The sequence below is a fragment of the Protopterus annectens genome, chromosome 1.part2, assembly GCF_019279795.1.
Source record: "Protopterus annectens isolate FY-2018-M chromosome 1.part2, PAN1.0, whole genome shotgun sequence".
Lineage (NCBI taxonomy): Eukaryota > Metazoa > Chordata > Ceratodontiformes > Protopteridae > Protopterus > Protopterus annectens.
This window is the reverse complement of record NC_056727.1, coordinates 179,602,269-179,618,020: the sequence shown is the minus strand read 5'-3', so window position 1 is coordinate 179,618,020 and position 15,752 is coordinate 179,602,269. Positions and strand designations below refer to the sequence as shown.

At 40.1% G+C, this 15,752-nt stretch overlaps 1 protein-coding gene across 1 annotated transcript in view; it reads right to left on the bottom strand.

The window, feature by feature from the left end:
* Positions 1-15,752, bottom strand: part of VASH2 (vasohibin 2) — a 1,568,646-nt gene that overhangs the window by 1,488,600 nt on the left and 64,294 nt on the right. The gene's annotated exons all lie outside the window — the stretch shown is intronic.

The following is a 15,752-nucleotide window of genomic DNA, read 5'->3' as shown; positions in this document are numbered from 1 at the left end:
AGAATCTTTAGAAAGTAGCAGAGTCTGATTTTTTTTCTGGTCCTGTACCAACCTTTCACATGATTTAGAGCAAAGGTGACTAATAAACTGATAGTACCCTTATTTTAACAGCTCAGATTCAAACATGAATGCAGACAACCAGCTTATTTAACAGAAAACCACCATTCATCTCTTTCATCCTTAAAAAATACATCTTTAGTAGAACACACAGCATTACCCGAGGCAGTGGCTCACAAAGTACATAAACAAACTGTACACCTACAAACTACACTGGAAATGTACAAACACACACACACACAGTTAAGTGAAAAGAGACCTGAGCTGAGCTGAAAAATCAAAAAGGTCACATGCTGTACTGCATCTTTGCTACAGAATGGAACATCCTCCCCCCATAATATAACTTCACAGCATCATATAAAGCAATACAGTTTTACGTTGTTGTTAGTCTTAAATGTACATTAGTGTCTTAACATGACAGTGCACACCTAATTTATCTTCTCCCTGACCAGCTTTACTGGGCAAGTTTCTGTTCCTAAACTCAAAAGACAATGCAAACTGAGCAAAATGGTCTTCGCCACCCCTCACCAGGACAGGATAAATGTTCCTTCATTAACTGCCATCAGAATCTATGTTTTGATTATTCCCTTTGTCAGCCTACCACAGTTAATTTCCTTTAACAGCTTTTCAACATAATAAACACAAATCTGCATGTCACTATTAACAACGATCTAGGACTTGACAATAACATACTTTCTCAGCTCATCTTCATCAATCGCCTAATTAAGCACAGATTTTAAGAAGTGAGGGTACAATTGTTATGCTCACTATTGAAATGGCTAGAGATAATAACTTTACTGTTGGGTATAGAGCAGTGTTAATGACTAACTTCTACAGTTTGTAAATATTTATAGAATGCATTCCTCTTCCTGTACAGTTAGGAGTAAACTTTTGCCAGCTATCCTAAGAAAATTAATAAAATCAAGTAAAAGAAAAATTTAACAAAGACAAAACCAAAACAAAGGCTAGCAGTGAAAAAAGACAAATGAAAATCAAATTTAGAAGTACAAAAACAAACAGGTTCTTACCGCCTTGGCAATCCTCCTCTTCAACCTTTAAGTGAGAATAAGAAGTTCTGACTTGCAAAATGAAATGTAGAAAAGTCAGACTAACACTACAGTGCCTATTTTTTTTCTTTTTTACTTAAAAGGGTGACCGCCTAAGAATCAACATGGTAGTGATGAACAATCAATGATAAGCGATTTCATTTTTTCCAGAGATTGAGACCAGAGTGTCATGGGGATTTCTTCTTTCCCCTAAATGCAGTGATTTTGGAGTTGTAAGTAGCAGGGGTTATCCAGGCTCTTCCCCATTAGGGTGTAGATAGGGGGTTGCCGCTACACAAAATTTATCTCTACCACTGTCAAACTGGTGGCGTTTCATCAAGTTATGATATTTTGTGAAGGCAGTTACAAGTGACGAGCATAGAAGACTTGCACTTCTATCATAAAATCAATTTAAATGCATCTCAAATCAACATACCGTCTCAGAGGTTGTTTTAAACACTGCTTTTTCAAAACTCCAAGACCTGATTACACAAAACAGAGAGGAGATCAGTCCAAGGAACCCATCTATAATAATGGATGTTCATCACCAGCAGCCTTCCTCACCAAAATATTCTTCTGGACAAGAAAAAGAATGTAGTCTGCATTGTTATGGGTCCAAGATCAAAGTGATCTTATTCACAAATTCACTGGACGGTTATTAGGATTTATTGCAGTTCTCAATGAAGAGTACATTCAACAACACAAAACATGCCTTAAAAAACTTGCTTATTAAAAAAGTTCTCATTGCAACTCCCCACCTCATCCAAGCACTCACTGGAATCCATTTCAGTGTCAGCAATACTGTTGGTGATGTTTGCGGGTATGCAGTCCACCAGTATCTTCCTGAAATAAATAACACTGTCCTTTGCAAACTGCAGAAAATCAAGGAAAAAATTCTTAATGTACCAGCAACCAAAACTATTCCAAACCAGCCCCTGCAGCTTCGTGCCCAAAGCCAGATTTATGTACCACAAGAACACTGGTCAAGCAAATGCCTAATCAGTGCAGCATGAGTGATGCTGCTAGTCATTGTAGCAGGTGCCTGATGTATGATGTGCCAGTGTCAGACTATGAAAAAGACAGCTGTCATCTGTGAACCACAGCTGTACCATTCAGTTGCTGAACACCAACTCTGAAGGTGCCCAACTTCAAGTATAAGGTGACCCACTAGCAGCAGCTGAGTACACAAACTTCCATTTTTACAATTACAAACTTATATTTTTGCCTCCATGTCACTTCTAATTTAAAAAAAAAAAATTCTCTTCAAACGTTGCCTCTATACTCCTTTCAATCAAATGCATAATGTTCAGTTTCTTAGATGATTAACACAACTGTAAGCAAATTATTTGCATCTGTATGTAGCAAGTGTTAAATGAAATAGTTTTAAACATCTTATGGCTTCCAGTCACAACACTTCTGCTGAATATAAAAGCTATTTTAGCATCTCTCAGTGCAAACACTGCCAATGTCAATCCTTGAAATTCCAGAAATGAAGAAAGCTACATGTCCAATACCAGAGGTCTGCATTTAAAGTAATAATAAACTAGTCAGCAAGTCAACTCACACAATGATTTTAAGTAAATAAAACTCTACGAGTGAAGTCCCAAATCCAGACAGCCCCATTAATAATAGATCTTAAACCACAGCTGTTTTATTTATTGCCAATGGTACAGATTGGAGTACCCACCTGTTCACCCCATCGTTTCAGGTAGGGGCTGTTTGACAGTGTCCCTGCCTGCTGTTTTAGGTGTGTGCTTAAAATGTTTGCTTTCTCATGCTAGAGCACTCTTGAAAGATGCCACTGAATTTTTGCACTTAACATCACAAATGTAAATGGATTGGAAGTAGTATCGCTGTACCATGGTTGTTAATCTTTGTAGACATCAACACCAAAAAAGGGGGTATTACAGCAATATATTATAATCTCAAAATGTCTGAAATGCACCTAGAGGAGTTTAATGATTTTAGTCCCTCTAAAAACAATTGCTACCTGCAGGTTAAGGGAACTGCAATGGGAGCTGTTTTCCCACCCATTTACCCAAATTTGTTTATGGGCTACTTAGAATGAGTTTATATTTATGATATCCTAGACACCTTTTTCTTTATCCTCTCGACATCTGCAGACATCCGTTGGATAATATTTGGTTGGATTGGAACAGTGATCTTTACAGTTTACTGGCATTTTCCACTTATTTGAACACTAACCAAATGGACATTCAGTTTATTTGTAAAGGAATGTTACTTGCACTTATGGCCCAAGTTATGGCTGAAAAACAGGCCTGCAGGGATCAGTTTGCCTACCATGTTGCTCAACGAAATTTACTATCAGTAATGCATGATGGTGTGTGCAGTGAGTAAGGATTAATTAGCCTATGGGTGCCTTAGGTAATAATAATACCCATTTGTTAACCAGGTAGGCCCACTGCATACACAATCCCTTTTCAAGGATACCTGGAAGCAATGTCTAAGTGCCCTGTTCAAGGTCACACTGTAGGCAGATGAAGAGCCTTAACCTTTTGCTCCAAATACCAAACATGTAGACAACATGATTTACATACATAGGATTTTTTTTCCACTTGAAATAAAATATCTCTTGACCAATAAATAGTTATTAACTTTATGATCAAGTATAGGATGCATCATCACAAGACAGTTCATCACATTCCATGCTACCAAAAAAAAACAAACAAAAGTACAGTTGTGTAAAATCTTAGCACAGTGGTAAATGTCCTGCTCTTCAATGTTGTAGTATTCATAACATTAGGGATTCCCCTGCCTAGGGCAGCCCGACCTTCGGACAGTATGCCAAAGCCTAGGGTTGCTTTAATGTAAGGTATATGTCATATAAATGCTCCTCGTGTAGCTTAGATCATAAAGGTGATGTCCTAATCTACCATCCCCAAAAATGAAATCCCCAGTACGAACACTAGTACGAACACCAGTCCAAGGAGAAGCAAGAGGTAACCAGTACATCTAGAAAAGATATGGACCGGGGGAGGAGGGCGGGGGTGAATACTGCAACAGTGAAAAGAAGGATATCCATCATTATGGTAAGATTTTACCCAACTGTACCATGTCCTCCCATTTCACTGCTGCAGTATTCATTACATTAGGGAGAGTGCCAAAGCTCAGGAAGAAACTTGGGAGGAGGAAGGGCCAACAGAGCACTCTAGTAATCCATGAAGGATGGCCTTAACAAAACCAGCTCTAGAAATTCCATCCAACTTGTAGTGTGGCATAATGGTTAAGGTGTTTACCTTACAAACATAAGGTGCAGGGTTTTATTCTCGCATGGGGTAATTGGCTAGGCTGAAAATGGCCCACAAGGGCAGTTAGCCTAGTACTCATCTATGAGCCAATGAACCTTAGTAAAAGTATGCACAGAAGTCCAGGCAGCTGCCTCAAGAATAGAGTTAGTATTCAAAACTTTGAAAAAAGCATCAGAAGAAGCCACAGCTCTAGTAGAATGAGCCTATACAAAATAAGGAAGGCTCTTATCATGAAAAGAATAACAAAAAGAAATAACTTTTGGAGAGCCAAGAAGAAATAGTCTGCTTGGATACAGCTAATCACAAGAACCTGGGATGAAAGAAAACAAATAGCTGATCAGATTTCCTAAAAGTCTCCGTCTTATCCAAATAAAATCCGAGTTGTCTATACACATCAAACATGTGCAGCACCTTCTCACTGGCAGATTGTGGAAAAGGGAAAAAAGAGGGCAAATGAATAGACTGATTAAGGGACAAGTCATTCACCACCTTGGGCATAAAAGGATTAGTACACAAGGACACCCTGTCCTTATGAAACACCAACAAAGGTAAGACAAGCCATAAATGGTTTGAAGCTCAGATACCAGTCTGGCAGAGGTAAGGGCTAACAAAAGAACAGTCTAAGAGCAATGTTGCAAGGAAGCTGAAGCCGCAGGCTCAAAAGGAGCCAGAGTCTATTTCTTCAAACAAACTGAAGATTCCAGAGAGGAGGAATGGGCTTACTGGGAGGCCTAATATGAAGGATGTCCAAGTAATTGTTTAACTTCAAATCTAGAGGCTAACAGAAGAGATAAAGGCAAACAAGCAAAGATATAGGATAGGTGGGCCTTAACAGAAGAATACGCCATGTCAGCACTGACCAATTCACGCAGATAAGATAAAACCAAAAGAACATCTACAGAAAGTGGATCCAAGTTAAGAGAGAGACCAAATAGAAAACCTCTTCCATTTGGATAAGTATGATTTCCGAGTATTGGGTTTCCTGGCCTCCTGCAGGACCCCAAGTAAGTCCTCAGAAAAAATGTGCATGTGGAATCAAAATCATATCACTCACAGTGTCAGTTGAAGAGTGGACAGGTTGTGATAGATGAGAGATGCCTTGTCTTGTGTGCATTGCTCCACCCTGTGAGGTAACTTGTGATGATTGCCCTTGGCTATATGCAGAAGAGGGAACCAATGCTGTCTCGGCCAAAAGGAAGTCACCAACAAGATTTTGGGTGTGTCCTGTTGAATTCTGAACAGGACTTTTGGAATGAGGGGAAGGGGAAGGAAAGCGTAAAGAAACATCCCCTGCCAAGAAAAAGATGGCATCCACCTTCCACACTAGAGGACCTGGGACTTTGGCACAAAATAGAGGAAGTAGTCTGTTCAGAGGGGTTGCAAATAGATCCATTTGAGGATTACCCCACTCGTGAACAATGTCCAGAAACACATCCCTGTGAAACATCCATTCATGGGATTGAGTTAAGGGCCTGCTCAGAGTGCCTGTCACAATGTTTTGACCTGAGGGAATGTAAACTGTCTGAAGAGTCACTTGATACTGGACAGCTGATAGCAAGATCCCATACCAGAAGTGCCAACTGGCAAAGATAAGAGCTGGTTCCCCCCTGTTTACATACCACATCAGTGTGGTGTTGTCAGTAAACACCTTGAGAAGGCCTGGGAAGAAAAGAGGATGAAAAGCCTGAAGAGCCATCTCCGACATTGATGTGCTCCTTTTGTTGAAGAGGAGACCATACCTCCTGCACCTTTAGGGAGCCAAAAGCTGCTCCCCATCCAACATCTGAAGCATCTGTGAACATCTCCTGAGAGGGAAGGAGGGGGATGAAAAAGGAAGCCCTGGATTTAGGGACAAATGCTGGATCAACCAGAGGAGTTCCTTCTTGAGACAAGGTAGAAAAGGAACTATGAATTCTAGGGGATGAGCATGTTGAAGCCAAACTGACTTCAGGAACCACTGAAATGTCATTGTGAAGTTTGGCCAGAGGGAGCATAGGGATCGTGGATGCCATTAAACCCAGAGCTCTCAGAAATTCCCTGGTTGAACTGAAAGACAGAAGAAGAGTTTGAAAATAGGAGATGTGGGTCAAGGCCTTGGGAGAAAACAGGGATGCAGCAAAGGCACAGTCTGAATCCTGCAACCCAGAAAAACATGGTCCTGAGATGGAGTTGGAGAAGACTTTTTGAAGTTTATTGTAATCCCCAGGCTCTGAAGTAGAGAAATGGCAAAATGTAGATTTTGCAACAGAATCTCTAGAGTAGATTCCTGAAACAACAGGTCATCCAAGTAGGTAAATACTTGGATCCCCTGAATCCTGCAAAAAGCAATCACAGGTGTGAGGCATTTGGTGAATACCCTTGGGGCTGTAGAAAGGCCAAAGGTCAAAGCAGAGAAATGAAAATGCCAGGAAGCAACAGAGAAATGCAAAAACTTCCTGAAAAGGGGATGGATCGGAATATGGAGATAAGCATCCTTGATATCCAGAGGCATCATATAAGCCTGAGGAAGCAAAAGGGGAAACAAAGTCTGAATGGACAACATCCAAAAAGTGGGCACCTTCAGAAAAGTGTTTAGATAAGAGAGGTCTAGAACTGGCCTCCAAGTGCCCTCCTTTCTGGGAATTAGAAACATCCTGGAGTAAAACCCCCACCTCCTTTGGGATACGGGCTCCTCTTCAACAGCACCCAGAGTCAAAAGATCCCGAAGCACCTCTGAGGAAAAACAGAGTTGTTCCCAAGGAGGCTGAGGAATATCCATAAAAGGGGGAAGGGATTTCCACACCATGAAACATCCCTGACAAATAATGGACAGAACTCAGGAATCCGGAGTAATCTGTAATCAAAGAGGATGAGAGAGACAGAGAGAGGCGGAGAGAAAGAGGAAAGTGGCTGGGAAGAATAGGACAGTCAGACAGCACCTGGTTTATCTGGAAAGGAAGACTTCTAAAGCACTGAAGTCTGAGCAGCCTTAGCAGGAGGAGCCTGCTTGCCACCCTTTTGTCCTTAGGAGGAGGGTGATATTGCCTGTGAACAAAGGCTGGCTTACTGGGGTAGTTTCTCTGAAATTTAGGAACAGAAGAAACAAACATGTTTGAGTTTATGTAAAGTCTTTCCCTTATCCTGAAGGAACTTAACCAAATCAGCAGCAGCTTCACCAAACAATTTATCATCAAGAAGGACATCTTTCAACTTAGCTTTGATATCATCATCAGCAAGGGTTGAAGCTGAAGCTAAGAATACCACTTCATCACTGACCCAAAAGCAACAGCCCTAGAAGAAGAATCTGCTACATTATAATTGCACTTGATGGAATGATGAGCCACCTGGGAGGAAGTCCCTAACAGGGAAAGAGCTGACGTTTTACCCTCAGAGTCTGGAAGATCAGGTATAACCTGACAAGCCTGGAATAATAGAGCCAACACATACCTGGACATATGGGTTTGATAATTAACAGCCCTAAAAGCCAAGGTAGCCAAGGTGTAAACCTTCTTACCTAGCCTTTCAATAGTTCTGCTATCTTTATCAGACAGCAGTAATTTGGATGAAGGAGGCAATTTAGAAGGCTTGTCAAATGCTAAAGACACCACTGAGGGGTCAAGCAGCAGGACACTTGTACAAAAATTTAAAGTCCTCAGGCACCCTATCATGTTTTTGGGAGCATGGGAAATAGGGGCTAAGAATATGGAGTTTTAAAGGCACTGGAAAATGTATCCAACAGAGCAACCAAAACAAGAGAAACAGCAGAAGGTTTAGGAGATTCTATCTGCAGCAACTCATAGTATCTCTTATGAACCTCAGAGACCTCAGCACATTCCTATTTAAAAAAACTTAATCATCCTGGAGATTGTGTCCCTAAAAGGAATCTCTTCAAAGGGAGTCCAAAGGAGGAGGAATCTGAGAAGAGTTAGCAAGGGATTCCTCATCAGAATCCAATTCTCCTCAGAGGAATCCTGTTCCCAAATTCTTTTAAGAAGCATATAGGACCAAGGGAGAGCAGGAACAGAAATACCCTAAGGAGGTTTCAATGCCATCAAAGCACTAAACAAACCCTGAGTGAAGGCCTGCCACTTACTCTGTGGATCCCTAGGGGCAGGAAAAATGTTTAGTTTTTTTGATTTTTCTTTAATGGACGCCTAAAATATAAAACATGGAAGGCTCTGACCTAGGACAGCATTCAGTAATGGTAGTAGGGACTTCTCTGACTAAAATCTGAACATCAACCTTAGACCCCTCAGAAATGATCAACCATGGTCCGCTCTAAACATCCAAAACGGACGTCTGCAAAACCTCCTCGGACGTGCTTAAAGCTGGATCCCCACTGCCTCCAACCCGGATGTGGCAGAGGAATCCAACAACAAAGCTGGGCGAACTTCCGGGCATTCACTCATCTTGGGATAGACGTCCAGCAGAGGCTGAACAGTGGAAGATTCCAGCCTATGCTTCTTGGCCTACCCTGAATGTTGCTCCTCGGGGCGGGAAGTTTCCTCCATCGTATCTTTCGTGAGAAGTTTAAGATGCTGATTCTCAAGATACAGAACCAAAGAAGAAAGTCTACTATGCAAAGTTTTAGGCCTGACAGATGAAACAGGACGTATGGTCATGTGAGGTGCCAAGGCAAAACAGACACTGTTTGTGGCAGTCTTTATGGGGAATCTGTCTCCCATGCTGGCATTTACCCTTCTTGGATGACATGAAACCCAACAAGCAACAAAAAGAAGTAAAAAGAAACCCCAATGTGGCACTTATCTGAAATGTTTCAGTGAAACCAGCAATGGAACGTAGGAGGCTGATGATCAAGAGATGGTGTTCAGACTGGCAGCAAAGAAGTTCTGAGGATAGTACATCCGGACGTCACCATTATGCCCTACGCCACTCGAGGAGCATACATGTGAAGTATGCTACACCTCAAAGCAACCTTAGGCTTTGGTGTACTGGCCCGTCAGACTACCCTAGGCAAGGGATCCCTAATGTTATGAATACTGCAACTGTCAAATGGAAGGACATCCCACTTTAATAATCTCAGCACAAAAATAACTTAAATCAATGTTTTTGCAGGGGGCAAACCCATTGCACCACCTGCAACCCTGCATCACTATACATACCAACTATAAAATTTCAGAACAGATATAGGCAATGGAAAACATATCCACATCCGCACTGTTACACAGTCTAACTTTAACGGACTCCATCGTCTCATTAAACAATGTAGTTTGATGGTTTCCTACATAGTCCAAACAACAAAATCTTAAACACAGTATGTACAGGATAGTTATCCACACTATAATCTGATCTCTACCTATAGCAAGAACTATAATAATATACATACAGGAATTCAGTACAATGGATCAAGTGATTTGGGATCTGACAAAAGGGCAATTGATTTACTAGGGTGAATCCAATGTAATATGCAATTCAAAAATATAATACTAACAGGATTAGACTACTTTTGAACTTTTTGTCTGCATTACATACATTTGAGAATTGGGAGATAATCATGCTATTCGTTGTGCAGCATTAATACAAATTATTGTGGGCTGTACATATATAAAACACACACAAACACGAAACTGGCAAGATTCACTTTTCAGGAAGCAAACCCTGCCTGTTTCAGACACCTTCTACACAGAAGCAAAGTAGTTAAAAAGGGCTGCATGTTCTGTTAACACAGATCAGTAATGACATTGTTCTGCTCAAAACAGAACATTTACAAAAAGCACACTGACGTGAAAATGCCAGTAGCTGAACAAGGCTTACAAGTCTTATGCAGGACATTTAACAAATCTTTATTCTTAAAGATCTTAGAAAGCAAATAAAGCACTGCTACATGATCACAAAATGTAGATTCCTACCCTCTTTCTTGTTCAAATTGTTGATCACAAGTAAATGTTTCACCACTGTGGATTTGCAATGTTAAGCTTCTGGGTCATAAGTGGTTGTAACAGTTTGCAGTATTATAATGCTACTTAATCATTTTGATGCCATATCAGTATGCCCCCAAAAAGTATCAAAGCCGATATCATGCTGCTGTCATTACTGGCATGCCTTCCCTTGGGTTGAAGGCAGACACAAGTAGACAAGGATACATTATGTACTCAAGTCTCTTGCCATACATATAAACTGAATGTCTTTCTTTAGTCCCAGGATAAGGCTATAGGCCTTCCTATTACTGTAGTCATGACAATGTTCAGCTCACACTTCCTTCAAGATTATTATGCAACAGGCTTCTGTTTAACATCCAGAAAGTTAAAGGTTCACTACTCCACACAGCGAAATATGTGCCAGCCAAACAGTGAAGGCTCAAAGTGTGTCATAACCTTGTCTGTCATGGATCTGCACATGCTACCAAGGAAATAGTATGTGTGATATGCCTTTAAGAAGCTTTCCAGTGAGTCAGCACTTGCATACAAGTACTGAGCACATGCAAGAGTGTTAATTTGAGTGAGAAGCCAGAGTGTGAGCATACAAGTATCTAGTCAGTCATTCAGTTGGATAGCTTGTGTGACGTCTGTGCACTGGCCCAGTAATCAAGTAGCCTCAATCCTCACCACTAGCACCAGTGAGGGGCATGCACATTGGGAAGGATAACAAGTACATGCACAGTAAAGTACAATTTCCCTTAAGAGCACACACACAGATCACACTCAGTCTGGGGCTGATTTCTCCCTTTCTCTCCAAATGCCCAATAAGACTCCCCACTGGCACAGCTATAGGGTTCAGATCTCAGCCAAGTAGTCAAGCCAAAACCTCCAGTACCCTCTGTCCAACCAGTGCTTCGGGCCCCTGCCCAAGTAGCTGACAAACACACAGTTTGACATTTGGTTTATACACAAACACTCCTGGGGAAGGCTGGTACAGGTTCTCCAGCTATGCCCCCTCCTGCCAGGCTATGCGGTAGTAATCACTGCCACCAACTACTCTCATCAGATACTATTAAGGCCCTTCCCAAAGGGTGATCAATTTCACTGTGTAATATTACTGTTATCCAAATAGTAAGTGTGACGAACAGCAAGACTACTGGAGTGGCTTGGGCAGTATCACTAAATACGTGCAAGTACTCTAGAACTTAAATTATTTCTACACAAAACAGCCATAGTTGAAAGGGTTTAAACATATTTAATTAAATAATAGAAATACAAGACAATACTTATTATTTCAACACAATGACATTACAGAGTTCAGAAACCACAGGAAAATGCTTTAAAATAATACTGTAGAATAGTCTGACATAAATATAGAAAACAGCTGGACTAATCTGGCTATTTCTATCCGTCTCTGAGAAATCGCTATTCTAAATAAATACCTTACTTACAGAGCAAGGAAGTACTGGTGAGTGGATATTCTTCAGACAAAATCCAAAATGCTCTCCTGTCTTTCTGTCCTTAAACTAATAACACAGTACTGCTGAGTCATTCAGATTACATCATTCTTAACAGTTCTGATTTAGTTTCCCAGGTGCACAGAAACTCAAAATTTACATTTCTTTTTTGTAATCTGCACCTGCAGGAAGCCACAGCAATAAAAATCATTTTACATGTAAAACCTTAGTAATTATCTCCTGTCCTAAGACAATAGAAAGAATTCCTTTGTCCAGACATCCTGTCACAGAGCTTAAGATCAAACAGTCATAAAATGCTTTACTCATCAGCTTTCTTCCAGCAAGGTGCACTGTATTTACATTTTTGAAGCTCAGTACAACATATAGTTTAATCCTAACATATTCTCTTTACATTTGTAGAACAAACCTGTGGATTACATTAAACATTTTCAATGACATAGAATTATTTACAAAATTCTATCTAGCTAGGCTGGCAGCCTTCACGGCTTGTTTAAGTTTAATGTTCCTGCCATCCATCCTGATGTATTTCTATACAATAAACTACTTAAAATGAACACTCAAGCCTCAATGTCTTTTTAATGCACATAAGAAAATCGACATGGTGTCAGAATGGAATCCAGAGTTACAACCACTTTTCCCACCTTTAATTTGACGCATAACCTGTACAATTCAATTGAAAAACAAATCTGTTAGGGGAAAACATAAAAATTAAAAAACGTACAATAAGCTGGATGCATAAGTGTGCACACCTTTAAACTAATACTTTGACGCACCTTTTGATTTAATGATCTAACTTTTGAAATTTCGAAATTGTAATAAAAAATAAAACAAAAAAAAAATTGTTTTTATGTTTTTGCAGGGGGGCAGTTCTGAGATTGCATTACAGTCAGGGAAACTGTAAATTTCCCATTCAGACTCTACAGCAATCTCCATTCAAAATGTTCGAATTTCAACACTTCGATCTTATGGTCTCGACAATCTGCAGTAAGTTTTGAAACTTCGAGCTTGTGAAGGGACTCCATAAATGATATATACACAAACATATACACAGAGACACAAATTTATTATAGTTTTTATATTTATATGCTTGTAAATACACACACAAAATTGACCAAAGACCATGGATGAGATAATCACCTGAAATTTTCCAAGAAGATAATCCAATAGACACTGTTGCCATACTGGAAATAAAATTATTTTTAAAACTTAGTAAACTCTCAGCTAGCCTTAACCCAACAGAAAACTTATTCCATCATCTCCCTGCCCTTAATTTAAAATGGTTCATACCCCATTTTGCCGAGAGCATTTTTGGAAGATCTGTCAAAGCTATTCAGATATACTATATTTTAAATGTCGTATAAAAACCTATGGAGGGATAGATTTTTCACTCAGAGACTCCCTATGCTGTGGAATAAAATCCCGGTCCATGTGAGGCAGAGCACCTCGCTGGCTCTGTTCAAGAGAAATCTTGACCTGTGGATGGGAGATCGTAGGTTTACCCCGGGAATCATCTCTGTGTCACTGCTGGACAGAGGCACAACAAACTAATGGGCACAGTATTTTTTCATATAAGGGGTGGCGTAAGCCACAAAACTTTGGGCTAGGCTTATAAATGCCTTAGGGCAGATAGCCTAGTATAAACCTATGAACCTATGAAAAACAAACCCCAATTAATAGTTTATAAAGTCATTCTTCTTATATGCCCATAAAAGATGCTAATATAATATAATATAATATAATATAATATAATATAATTGACTGAAAAGAACTACATTTCTTCATTCCTTCTTCACATTTGATGTTACTTTATTCCACAATAGTTGTTGGAAGTACCTGGGTACTATAGGTACACAACTCTGCTTCACACTCCATGACTAGTCTAATTATACTTCTAAAAACTGTCACCATAACATTTTCACCACTGGATGAATTTTTTTTTTTGGTTTCCAAGGACCTCATTTTTAGCAGCCGGACCACCCAGTGTTTCACATCCATGCCAGGTCCTCTCACCCCCCTCCAGACTTACTCCAGTATTGCTGGGGCCGGTCCCAGATTCTGAGAGCATCATAAGGACTTGACTCAGCTTCCGTCCCTGGAATTTTATTTTTTTTGTTTATGCCATGCCCACTTACCTTTCCTACCTCCACTCATTCATTGTGTCGGAGGACAACTCTCCACTTTGGTCCACACCTCCCCCCTTAGAAGTATATCAATAAGCACCCTCCCAAGGATGAAGGACATGCCTATACCTTCCCTGCTGCTCCATCAGTCACCCGAGCCACTAAATGAACCCAGGTTGGCTGGGCCGCAGTTAGGCCTGTATCTCTCTATGCCATTGGAGTAACTTGGATGAAAATGTTCTTAATATGATTTTAACTGTGAACATTTCCTCACAACTCTATGTCTAATAAAACTTAGTTCCCCTGCACTAATTACTACTAGATCATGATATGTCATGCATGTTAATAATGAAGTTTTGGGTAGTCTGGTTTATCAATACACAAGTGTATCAATTTCAACTTTGTGCTGTTAAATGAGACTACATTAGATAGAGTCCAAAAGTATAATTTACCATGATAAGTACGAATCCCTAGTTGACCTTCCAGGGAAGTAACCAGACCTGCCACTTCATCATCTGCAATTTTTTTCTGACTAGTACCCTTCAACTTTGGAGAAGAATGGCATGAATACATGGCGCAGGAAAGGGTCCAGAATGAAGACTAGGGGTACCCTTCTATCGATATTAAATTCCCTGGATTATGTTCCTCACAAACTATTGCTTTTCTATTATTCAACAAATTAGCAATCCATTGAAAAATACATGGATTAAATCCCCAGTTCTCTAAAGCTATTATTAACAGGTGAATTGGTATCTACTGCATGTACCACATCAGAGTAGAATAAATAAGATTTAGAATTGAATGCCCTTGTATAAAACTAGGTTGACAAATATCTCCTCCGCTCATAACATTTTCCTAGGATACTTATAAGGCCTACAGGGTTGGGAGGATGGCCAAATGGTTAAGGTGTTTGCTTTACAGACACACGGTACAGGGTTTGAATCTCACAGGGGATAATTGTCTAGGCTTAAAATGGCTCACAAGGGCAGTTAGCCTAGTACTAATCTATGAATCTATGAAAGTTTTCCTTCTTATGAAAAACCCCACCTTAGGAGTAGGGGTTACATTTGCCTTCTTTCACTGTAATTGCACATGCTCAGACTCCAGTGATTGTTGAAATAGGTAGTTTGAAAGCTTCTATATACATTCTTTGATGTTTACTACAAAATGCTCATTGATATCAACAAGCCTTAATGATGTAACCTTCCTCACTCCTGCCAGAGCATCCAATACTAATTCATATGCAATTATATGGCAAAATAAGTCTGTAACGTTGTTATAATTTGATACTTTTCTCAAACAGTACTGACAGTTGAAGAAATACCTCCAAAAACTCTCTGCTAGAACATTAGAAGATACACACCATCCACGCTTAACATATACTTTTGCCTACATTGTCCCTTCTTGTACTGCTTTACACAATTACAAAAACATTTCCTGTTATCAGGAATATACCCAATCATCTTCCTCCTAAATTTTCATTCCATCCTGACAGCGGCTCTCATTTTCCTGACACATTACTTAAATGTATTACATTCCAATGGGTTTTTCCTTCATAAAGTACAGTTGTGTAAAGTCTTCCATAATGGTAGATGTCCTTGCCTTCACTGCTGCAGTATTCCTTATAATGGGGATTCCCTGCCGTGAAGCCCTCAGTCTGGCCAGTTTACCAAAGTCTACCATTGCTTTAAGGTATTCTGAATGTCACCTGCACACTACTTGCATAGGGTAGGGCATATAAAGGTGACATTCAGGCTTACCATCCTCAGAACTGATTGCCCCAGTAGGAACAGCAGTCCAAAGAGAACCTGCACATCCAGGAAGGAAAAATATATCAAAAAAGGTGGGCAAGCCATAAGGTTCATAGGTTGGTACAAGGCTATCGGCCCTAGGGCCTCTACAAGCCTAGCCATAACAATTCCCT